The 10,899-nt window shown below is 44.6% G+C and overlaps 1 long non-coding RNA gene across 1 annotated transcript; it reads right to left on the bottom strand.

The window, feature by feature from the left end:
• Window positions 1–263: 263 nt before the first annotated feature.
• Window positions 264–3,670, bottom strand: LOC118793988. The gene is made up of 3 exons (XR_005005721.1): window positions 3,532–3,670; window positions 1,358–1,564; window positions 264–948 (listed from the first exon to the last, which is right to left on the bottom strand). It is a non-coding gene; the product is annotated as an uncharacterized LOC118793988 (long non-coding RNA).
• Window positions 3,671–10,899: the final 7,229 nt, after the last annotated feature.

The following is a 10,899-nucleotide window of genomic DNA, read 5'->3' as shown; positions in this document are numbered from 1 at the left end:
AACATCTCTCTCATAGTAAAGCCCTATCTGCAACTGATCATTTTTACATAGCTTTATTGAGGCAAAATATGACCATGCTAACATATATTGTTTAAGCACACCTTTGACTATATAGTATAAAACATAGTTTTGTTTTAAAGATCTAGCTCAGAGGTTTAGGGTATCCTCTGTAACATTACTCTACAGTATATGCATGCTTTGCAGAAGCCCATATGGAGACTAATTGACAATACTGATGCTTAACCTATTTACAACTTGCCTGTACAGCTAATACATTACAGGTACCTCCCCTTGGAGAGCAACAGCAGCATCTCACTCACTGAACCAACAACCCTCTGGTCCAAAAAAAGATGCACAAACTATTTATTGACACCAACACAGAAAGAACTATGTGCTCACTTAAATATAAAGCCGGCTTTTCTGTTCCCTGCTTCAGCATTAAATACGAACAATTTAACGTTACTTTTGATGTAACACAAAGAACCACAATGAAACTCAGCCAGCAGAGGGCCCAACATCTGAGCGCCAGCTGTTGTGTTGTAGGCCAGCCTCATTCAGTCAGTCTTGCAGTACATACGTCTGGTGGCAGTTTCTCTGCACTGATTGGGCAGGTGAATCAGCCGCTGCTTCTGATTGCTCGGCCTTTGCGCAGACATTATCTCAGTTAAGGGCACAGCTGCAACCAGGTGTGTTGTCAGGCCTGACAAACAGCAGGTAAGGAAGGCTAACTGACAGAAGTCAGACACTAACATGGAGGTTCTTGTTACCAGGGTTGACCTGTCATAAAGAGGGAGGGTTCTGTTGCCAGGGGTGACATGTCATAAAGAGGGAGGGTTCTGTTGCCAGGGGTGACCTGTCGTAAAAAGGGATGATCTTCTTGTAATCCCTGCATGTAGGGATGACAAGACTGTAGAAAACTGGACTCCATGTTGTAGACTCCCTGGCCTCCTGTAAGATGGAAAGGACAAAGAAAATCACCTGACCGTCGACAACTGCCATGTCAGTAAAAATATAGAGACCACACAACAAAACATGCCTGGGATATTAGCCAGGACACAGGGTAACACTCCTACTCTTTGCAGTAAGTACAGTGGGAACTTTAATGACCACAGTGAGTTTAACATACGACCACATGGCTTGATGTCTGCTCTGGAACACAGCTCTGGATGTGACTTGCTCTCATGTTTTTGGGCTGAATTACCAATACACTGACCTTTTAAAAATTAGCTGAAATTCCAAACTAAATTGGATCAGTCTGACTAGAAGGAATGAGGGGGCAATCCTGAGAGCGGAGCATGACCCCGGAACTTACACATCCGGGTCAGTCCCGAGAGCGGAGCGTGACAGCGGAACTTACACATCCACATGCGGATGCACATGCCGCAGGCGGCGCAGGTGTTGGCGATCTGCAGCGCGCGGCCGCATTCCGGGCTCATCACGCACTTCCTGGTCTGCAGGCAGCACTTCCTGCAGCCGCTGCAGTCTGAGCTCTTCTGCTTCTCGCCCTCGCCCTCCTGGCCCCGGCTGTAGCAGCAGCCCATGCCTCCTGCCCTCTGCCTCACACCTGCAATGAACAGGTAGCAACACACCTGAGACACACGCAACAACATCCGCAACGCAAGGAACACCATGCAGTCAGGCACATGCAACGACACCTGCAGCACATGCAGCAACACCTGCAGCACATGCAGCACATGCAGCAACACCTGCAGCACATGCAGCAACACCTGCAGCACATGCAGCGACACCTGCAGCACATGCAGCGACACCTGCAGCACATGCAGCAACACCTGCAGCACATGCAGCAACACCTGCAGCACATGCAGCACATGCAGCGACACCTGCAGCACATGCAGCGACACCTGCAGCACATGCAACGACACCTGCAGCACATGCAGCGACACCTGCAGCACATGCAACAACACCTGCAGCACATGCAGCAACACCTGCAGTCAGGTAGTACTGCTCTTGGCCTTTAGGTGAGTGTGAGGCGGCATGCCAGGTACAGCACAGGACATTGACAGAGCTTTTTCTTTGCTTTTAAATCCTTTTATGGGACGATGCTGTGGTAAATCGCATGGCATTTAAGGTATTGTTAAGATGGATTAGAATTTTCCTGTAGGTTCTAGAACACAGCTTTGTGGTGAGTTCTATGGTGGGTGTGGGGTGCTGAGTGAGCCTGTGCTTTCCGTGTGTCCCGACCCTCACCTGCTGTTTGCTAAAGTACTGAGTGAGGGACACAACTGACATATCTTGAGCAGGAGTAGGTCACACAGGTGAGGCACACACAGGTATTTCAAGGAGTGATAAAGGAAAATGAGTGGCTTATTTACAGATTTACAGCACGGTGACATGGAACAGAGCTCATGACCCAAAGTTCCTAAGTCATGTTCTTGCCTGGGCCACTCTTGTTGCACCCTTGGGCAAGGTATAAACCTGATTTACCTCAGTAAATATCCAGCTGTACAGAGGCATAACATGTTAAAATTGTAAGCTATGTAAATTGCTCTGGACAATGTCGTCTGACGAACGAATTCAATGACAGGTAAATCACACGCAGGTATGTGAACATGTGACACAGGTAAACACCTGCAGATTTTTACAGGCGTGACTCAGGTGAAAAAGGGACTGGTATTTAAAGGAGTGCCTCAGGCACTAAACCCTGTCGTGCCCCAGTCAGGAAACTGTCCCGTCTGGAATCTAGGGCCACACATCTCAGAGTGTGATGTGATGAATGCGTGATTAAACATACAGATTTCCTGTCACTCCGGTGGTGCTACAAGTTTTCACAGAACGATTTCGGAGGCGTGCCTTGCTTACTGTCACGATAGCACTATGAAATTGCACAATAGCACTATGAAGTTGAAATCCACATCCCAAAGCATCACTGTCCCAAGCGCATAGGTACACTAGAACTTTTCAAGAAGGAGTTACAAGCACTTCCAAGGACTGTAGGGGGGTGCTGGGATCAAAAATAAATCCTTACCTTGACATTGCCATCATTGCATGGAGAATTACAAAGTAAACATTATGCAACCTATATTGTATTATTTTGAATCACATAATGGCCAGGCACACCTATCCAGGGCAAACTGCACCATTTGAATGGTAGATTTACAGTAGAACTTTTATTGAGACAAGTTAGCCTACTGTATGTACTTCACAATTGTCAGTCTCCCCCTCTAGGAAATTGAAACCCCTCTGAGCATTCAAAACGACAACCTTTTGCTTACAAGCTCAGTTCCACACCACCATACCACACCTTTACCCTGGGTAGGTGTTTAGTGGGACATATTTATGCTTAGAAATGTGTTTGCCTGGTGCCTGCACATTTCAGCAAACACTGAGTTCCACTGACTGTTTTGCTTACCCAGCACTGGGGCCAGTACATGTCCAATGCTCATACCAGACATCCCATCATACTCCTGTCACTGACACAACACCGAGTCCATTCTCCTGTCGTCATGTTGGAAACGGCAACGGAATCCCAGGTTCAGCGACATTCTGAACACTGCGACACGCACTGCTTACCTGTCTCTTCCTCTCTAGCTGTGCTTCGCACTGATGTCTCCCCAAAACCGCTGTCCCGGAAGAAAAAAGCGCTCCTGTTTCGGAGAGGTTTGTGGGTTTGTGTCTCCTTCCCCTGTGCCTGTCTGCCCGTCTGTCTCACGGCGGAGCGCCGCTCTGGCCGATGTGCGCGTGTGCCATGCACGCTGAGAGCACAGGTGTGTGTCTCACCTGACTCACACCAGGTGCACATTCAGGCTTCCCCAGCCTGCCTTTCACCTGCAGGCCAATTTCACTCCTGTCACTGTCACTGATCTGGGCCAGTTGCCAATTATCACTGACGTGTGAGTGACACCTAACGTGGCTTCACTGGGGACTGGAGTATACATCTTTAACAAAGCGGAAACACCTTTCTTTAAAGGCTATGGTAACACTTCACAGCTATCACACGAATGAAACTACGAATTTGCTCTGCTTCCTTTTCACCGGCAGTCCACAGTCATTCTTGTCCGCTGTCACTCCCTAATAGCCAGTTTACCAACCTGTGAGTATCACAATCACATAGGGCACTGGGGGCAGAAATATGCTTTTTTTTTTGCTAAAGCAGGAATATATTTCATAAAACATCTGGTAGCAATTTCCTTTACAACTCTCATATTGAGTGGATCTCAGCAAAATTATTGCATTGCTCTTTGTGGTCAGGTATCCATGTACAAAAGGATGAAATTTATGAAAAACAATCATCATTTGGGTTTACTAATTACCAGCAAATCAATATATCAATCAAGCCTCAATATATTCAAAATACAATTTATCAAATACATATTTTATTTCACCCAGTATATTTACACATTGCTCTGCATTTGGATATGCACTGTTTTTAGTTAATGCAAAAACAATCCTTTACTCAGAAACATGCATCAAAACAAAACAATGCCAACCTCGAAACCAAAAAGCAGTGCTCTGTAGGAAGGCAGACATACACACCCTGAAAGCATTCAGCAGACAGGAAAAACCCTGAAATGTTCCTAAAAGCTGATAAGGAAATAATGCTGGGAAGTCACAGGCGATGCCATGTTGGTCCTGAGGAAGGCTGTCAGTCAAGACTGCTGAACTGAAGCTCTCGCAGACCGGAGCCCTGTAAATCAAACAGGGGGAAGACTCTGATATAAAAACTTTTGCTTTTACATCCATTGATATAAACAACTTGCAGTTTGATATCAACACCTTTGATATTTTGTACTTGTCTTGAAACCAAGTATTTCCAAGTTTCGTTCAAAAGTTTGTCAGTTATCCTGATCACAGACAGGCAAACAGATGGACAGCGCACTCCACGCCACAGAGGGACAAAATTAATAACCATCAGTTTTTGTTTTGTTTTTTTTTTTTGTCATTAGCAGGAAAGTCAATATGTAACAGTTGTCATACCAGTGTTTTGTGTTATTCATCTCCACTGCAAATAGCCCCGATCAGACACTCGCAAATGACCTGGCAGGTGGCCCTGCAGCACTCAGCGAAAAAGGACTCTGCGCAGGGACTGAGGCAGCCATCGCAGTCATCGCAGTCATTCCAGCCATCGCCATCGCCACGGGAACCCCCTCTGGGTTGGTGCTGGCACTGATGCTGCTGTCCAGGGTTCTCCCGGCACATCGGGCACCCGGGGTCCTCAGAGCTGCCTGCAGAGCCCATTCTGTGAGAGAGCTTCGGAGGAAAGCCTCTATCACATACACAGGGATGGACTTGCAGGTTTGCACAGAAAACATACCTTCACTGGTCAGAGGCTGCATCAGAAATTCTGGCTGTTTAAATATGAACATTTTACCATATCATCTAAAAATGTCAAAGTCTACTGATACTACTGCCATCTGAAAATGAAAGCATTACGCTCCTGTCACTGTTACTACCACAAGTAATAATCATTATAATAATCATAATCATCATCGATATCATCATAATATCATGTACATAAAGTAGGAAAAAAATACTACTGATGGTGAAAATAATAGTTTAAGTTTCAGTTTTGGAACAAGTCTCGTAACTTTCCCTGTGAAAAGTGCAACCATTCATTCAACCATAACACTTTTAAATCTGCAGCCTGCAGAGGAACTATGTGATTATCATTGTGTGTGCAGAACAATTCACAGTATGAGCTTTCCTGTGCCTGTAATGTTTGCTAAATTCTGCAATGATTGAAAAAAAGGAAAAAAACAAGTTTAAAGTCATAACCCCTTACCTTCCAGGTGAATTAATTAGGATTTCAACTGAAAGCAAACGCTGGGTTTGAGAGATTGGGATGAATTTGTATTTACAAAGAGGAAATAAATACTGGTCTGTGTGTGTGTGTGTGTGTATGTTTGCACACAGGTGTGTTTTTCACCTGATTCACACCTGGTACACGTACAAGCTTTTCCAGTCTTTACCCACAAGCCTTCCTGTAAGCTGTGATACATTTAGGCCAGTTGCCAGTTACTACCAACCTGTGATGGACACGAGGGACAGATGAGAGACAAGAGTATATGTTTTTAACAAAGCAAAAACACCTTTTTCTAAAGGTCTGGACTGCTTCAGAAGACCATCCTTACATTACAGATGCTGTATGACTGAATCTTTGCAAAAATTATTAATTTGCTCTTTGTTTCTGTGGAACGGTATGCTCTGGGGGGAAGTGGTAAGCACAGACTCTGGGAGAAGTTCAGGTAACTGCAAACAAATATTACAATGTGTCCACATGAAAACTATTACCATTTTATGCTGTGGCGTCATTTTAACTGCATCAAAAGATCATTTTTAGGAAATACCTGCTGGGATGAGGTATAGCATATAGGTATAGCATAGTCCTGTTAAAGTACCTACTGTGATTACAGGGTACAGATATAGTAAGGAGCAGGACTCAAAACTGAAAGATTGCTAGTTTAATTCCCTGTTGGGGCACTGCTGCTGTACACTTGAGCAAGGTAATTTACCCATAATTGCCTCATTAAAATATCCAGCTGTATAAATGGATTACCTTTGAAGTGTCACATTCACCAAAACAAACACATTCCTATCAGCTCAGAAAATGCATTAAGATGAAATGAGGTGAGTGTGAGAAACATCTTTCATAACAAGATTTCCATTGCTACTAGCCAGAATAATCATCATTAACATCATCATCATCGTCGTCGTCATGGTATGTATTTACAATGAAGGCCATATCATAAATACTGATACTGAGTGTGAAAATAATTTAATACTAGCTTATTCTTCAATTTAATCCTCAGTTTTAAAAATTGTTTTTAACTTTCTGTGTGTGCAGTTGTACCACAGTTGATCTTAACAGTCTTATCAGCTTTTCAATTTGCAGCCAGGAGAGGAAACTATGTGATTGAATTAATTCATGAGCCTTTCTTTGCCTGTTATGAGTGATATATGCAAAAATTCTTATGTAACAAAAAGCTTTCATTTAAATCATTCACATTGAGTTTTCTGCTACAATGAAACCGTCATGAATTATCTGTGAATATGCTGAAACCAGGTTAGGGAGTAGAAATAGGTTCCTCTCATTAATCTGACAGGTACCAGGAGTGACCAGCACAGCTGAACTGTATCACAACCAGAGGAAGGTTCCCAGAGTGGGAAATGAATTTAAAACCTCCCCTTTTGCTGCTCTTCACCAAAACATGTCTTCGTCAGATATCAGAGATCCACCAGAGACAGACAGATGAACAGACATGCATACCCGTACATCGAAGAGTGATCACACAACCTCCACTCTGAGTTCATTACCAATGGAAACACGAGACAAAAAAACCCTTAATGCTGTGAAGTTTTTACCTTACATCTGAATTCAAATGGATTTCAAAGGAAACACTGTGTTTCAGAGATTAGGGCGAGTCTGCATTCATAAAGAGGAACTGTGTTCCCACAGTATGGGAAGTATAACCGCTTCAGAGTACATTAAGCAAGACTTCCTCTTTCATCTCTAACTGCAAGAGTATTCAGAGCGCAGGCACCATAGGAAAATGAGCTCATAGATAAAAATATATACATACATTTTAAATTTACATTTCCTTTTATGTAGTTGGCAGATGCACCTGTTTGGAGAGACATCAGAAAAAAACAAAATGTGCTGAGCAGAGTTAGGCAAGTGGCTGTCTGTTAAGCTACAGTGAATGAAATCAGCATGAAAACTATAACAAAAAATTTGTTGAAATCATTTATAAAAAATTTCCATGATAAACATGATAAAAATGTGATAAAAAACAATCCCGAATAAGCTGTGAAGCTGGAGGTCTGAACACTGCGGGGTCAAAATCAGCTGTGACCCTGCCAGGTTAGACATCAGAAATAGGTTCCTATAATTAAAGGCTAAATGCCACTATTGGAGGTGCCACTAATACAAAAGTGACCAGGAACTGTTCAAAAGCCAAGACTACTTTACTTTACTTTATTTTACTTTACTTTACTTTTTACTTTGATTTTCTCCACTTTACTTTTTACTTTACTTTACCGCCATTATGTCTGAGTTGGGCAGAGAAAGAATGATTCCGCAGGTGACCTGAGAGAAAAATAAGTCTGAAGCACTGAGAAACTGCCACCTGAAGTCTGGGTCTCGTTCTGTGACCTATGTCTGTGAGACGTCTGGTTACCCTAACATAACCGGAGGGAAATCACCTGAGTGAGGAATGAACATACACCTGCCTGTTCTGGGACTCATGCATTCGGTTGGATATATCACAGATCCACCACAGACGGACGAGCGGGTGAATGGATGTGCATACGGCACTTCCAATGGTGATGACACAGCCTGCACTGCTGGGTCACACCGTGAGGAAGCAGGCAGCATTTTCAATCCTTTAGTGATTAACTTTTTTTTGGCGGAGGGTTGATGAGCCATTCATGTTCACTTGGAGGTTCCATTGAGAAACCAGCAAAACAAATGACAGCCAGCCTTGCGGCCAATCAGAAGGAAGAGATGCAGCTGCTGTGGCTGCTTGGTTGGTCCAATCACTGTCACTGTCCTAAAGTTCTGCTGGCCGATCTGCCAACCGCCACCTTCTGAGCTGCGGGTGGAATCACCATCTGTGCCCATCCACTGTGAAAAGAAAACACTTAGAAAACAACGGGAGACATACACTGATTTTCCTTTATTTGGTTTGACAAGCTTATTCATTTTATTACAGGTCTTAGCGGCCTGGGCTGTGTTTGCCTGGGCTTTATCCAAGCCGTGTTTGTGAACACTCAGATTTGTCTGGGCCGTGCTTGCGAATACTCTATTTTTAAGCGATTTGCTTTAAAAATCATTACTACACTGATTTCTTGTAGTAGGAACATTAAATTGGCCATCCTAGCCATAGGCACATATATAGTAATTTCCCCATAAGTCATACAGGACCTGACTAACGAGAGATCAGAGAGACAGGAAGTGACATCATGCTGAATAAATGAGTAAAGAATGGAGTGGGACCCTGCTGTGAGGACAGGAAGATAAAGCAGCCTCACTCAGACACCACTCATTCATAAAAGCCCTTTGTGCTACTGCATTATGTATGCTCTTTCAGTCCACTCTAATTCTTTTGTGACCTAAACTCCTCACCGCGATTCAGACCGCTGCACATCTTGTGTTTTCATGTACAGCGCCGCTTTTGGAAACACTTTGAGTGCAAATTTTAATGTACTTTCTGTGTTGGCTTGGGCCTCTCACCACACAAGATGATCCCTTGTGTGGGGTGTTATTTTGATTTTTATTTTGGAGCTGGATTTATGATTTTGACTGTGGACCCACAACCTTGTCTTTCTACATAATTGAACTGTATTGAATGAGTCATCATGTTCTGCCATCCCTGCCCAATGGCTGACTCACTCTCTGCACAGCGAAGAGGCAACAGCGGGACACGCAGACTGGAAAGCTGTGCCTAGAAATGTCACAGCATTGTGTGTGTGTGTGTGTGTGTGGGGGGGGGGGGGGGGGGTGGGTGTGTGTGTGTGTGTGGGGGGGTGTGTGTGGGTGTGTGTGTGTGGGTGTGTGGGTGTCTGGGTGCTTGCTGTCCCCTTGAGTTCTCCTGCTGTTTGTACGAACGCCACTGTTGTGACAGCAGTTCATAAAGTAAGCAGACGGAGGCAGCAGGTCCAGCTCACAGAGCAGCAGAGGACGCTGAGAACTCAAACAGAAGGCAGAGTGATGTAGGCTTCACTGGGGCTGCAGCTGCCTCCTTCAGCTGAAAGGGAGATAGATCAACCTGCGGGGGAATGGAGGCCCAGCCTGAATTCATGAGGGCTGTGTGTGTGGGGGCGGGGTTTAGATTACCTCACAAGAGGCTGGTGCGTGTGGGCGGGGTTTAGATTACCTCATAAGTGGCTGGTGTGTGTGGGCAGGGTTTAGGACTACCTCACAAGAGGCTCATGTGTGGGGTTTAAGAATACCTCACAAAGGCTGGTGTGTATGGGAGGAGTTTAAACTGTTACAGAGGCACATATGTGGGAGTGGTTTTCGGATAACTTCAGAGGGACCGGTGTGAGGCCTGCCTGTTTTTTTTGAAAATCTGTCCCTCCTTTTCTTGAAAATCTGTCCCTCCTTTTCTCCTCCTCAGAGCTGGGATCTGTGCCCTGGCTCGTCTGCAGCAAAGGATGGCAGAGATGTACGGCTTGAGCTTTGTCCAATGCAGGACTTAAGGAGTAAGGAGAAAATGTGGAGATGGGAGGTGGGGGGAGAGAAATGGAGAGAAGGGAAAAAATAGCCCATGGAACCGATTTCCACACTCTCTGCTCCTCCACTGTCTCGTATTTGTGCCACCACGTTGATACTATCCCCACACTGATATCATCCCCACACTAATATCACCCCACACTGATATCATCCCCACACTGATATCATCCTACACTAATATTATCCCCACTCTGATATCATCTCCACACTGATATCATCCTACACTGATATCATCCCACACTGATACCATCCCCACACTGATATCAGCCCACACTGATATCATCCCCACACTGATATCACCCTATACTGATATCATCCCCACACTGACATCATCCTACACTGATATCATCTCCACACTGATATCACCCTACACTGATATCATCCCCACACTGATATCACCCCACTCTGATATCACCCCACACTGATGTCAGTCCACACTGATATCACCCCACACTAATATCGCCCCAGACTGATATCACCCTCTCACTGGTTTCACCCCAAATTGATATCAATCCCTTCTTCCCACCTACCCCCACCTCACACTCTCCCTGCAAGACGAGGAGCAGAAAGTGAGATTCAGTGTGATTGCTATTTGTGCGTTTGGATCCATGCTGTGGTGTCTGCTTGTATTTTCTTTACCGTGTGTATGATAACAGAACCAAGGTGTAAACGGATCTGACAGGTTTTTGTCACTTTAGACGAACTGT

The sequence above is a fragment of the Megalops cyprinoides genome, chromosome 19, assembly GCF_013368585.1.
Source record: "Megalops cyprinoides isolate fMegCyp1 chromosome 19, fMegCyp1.pri, whole genome shotgun sequence".
Lineage (NCBI taxonomy): Eukaryota > Metazoa > Chordata > Actinopteri > Elopiformes > Megalopidae > Megalops > Megalops cyprinoides.
Note: the sequence above shows the minus strand (reverse complement) of the source record. Positions and strands in the feature narration are given on the sequence as shown.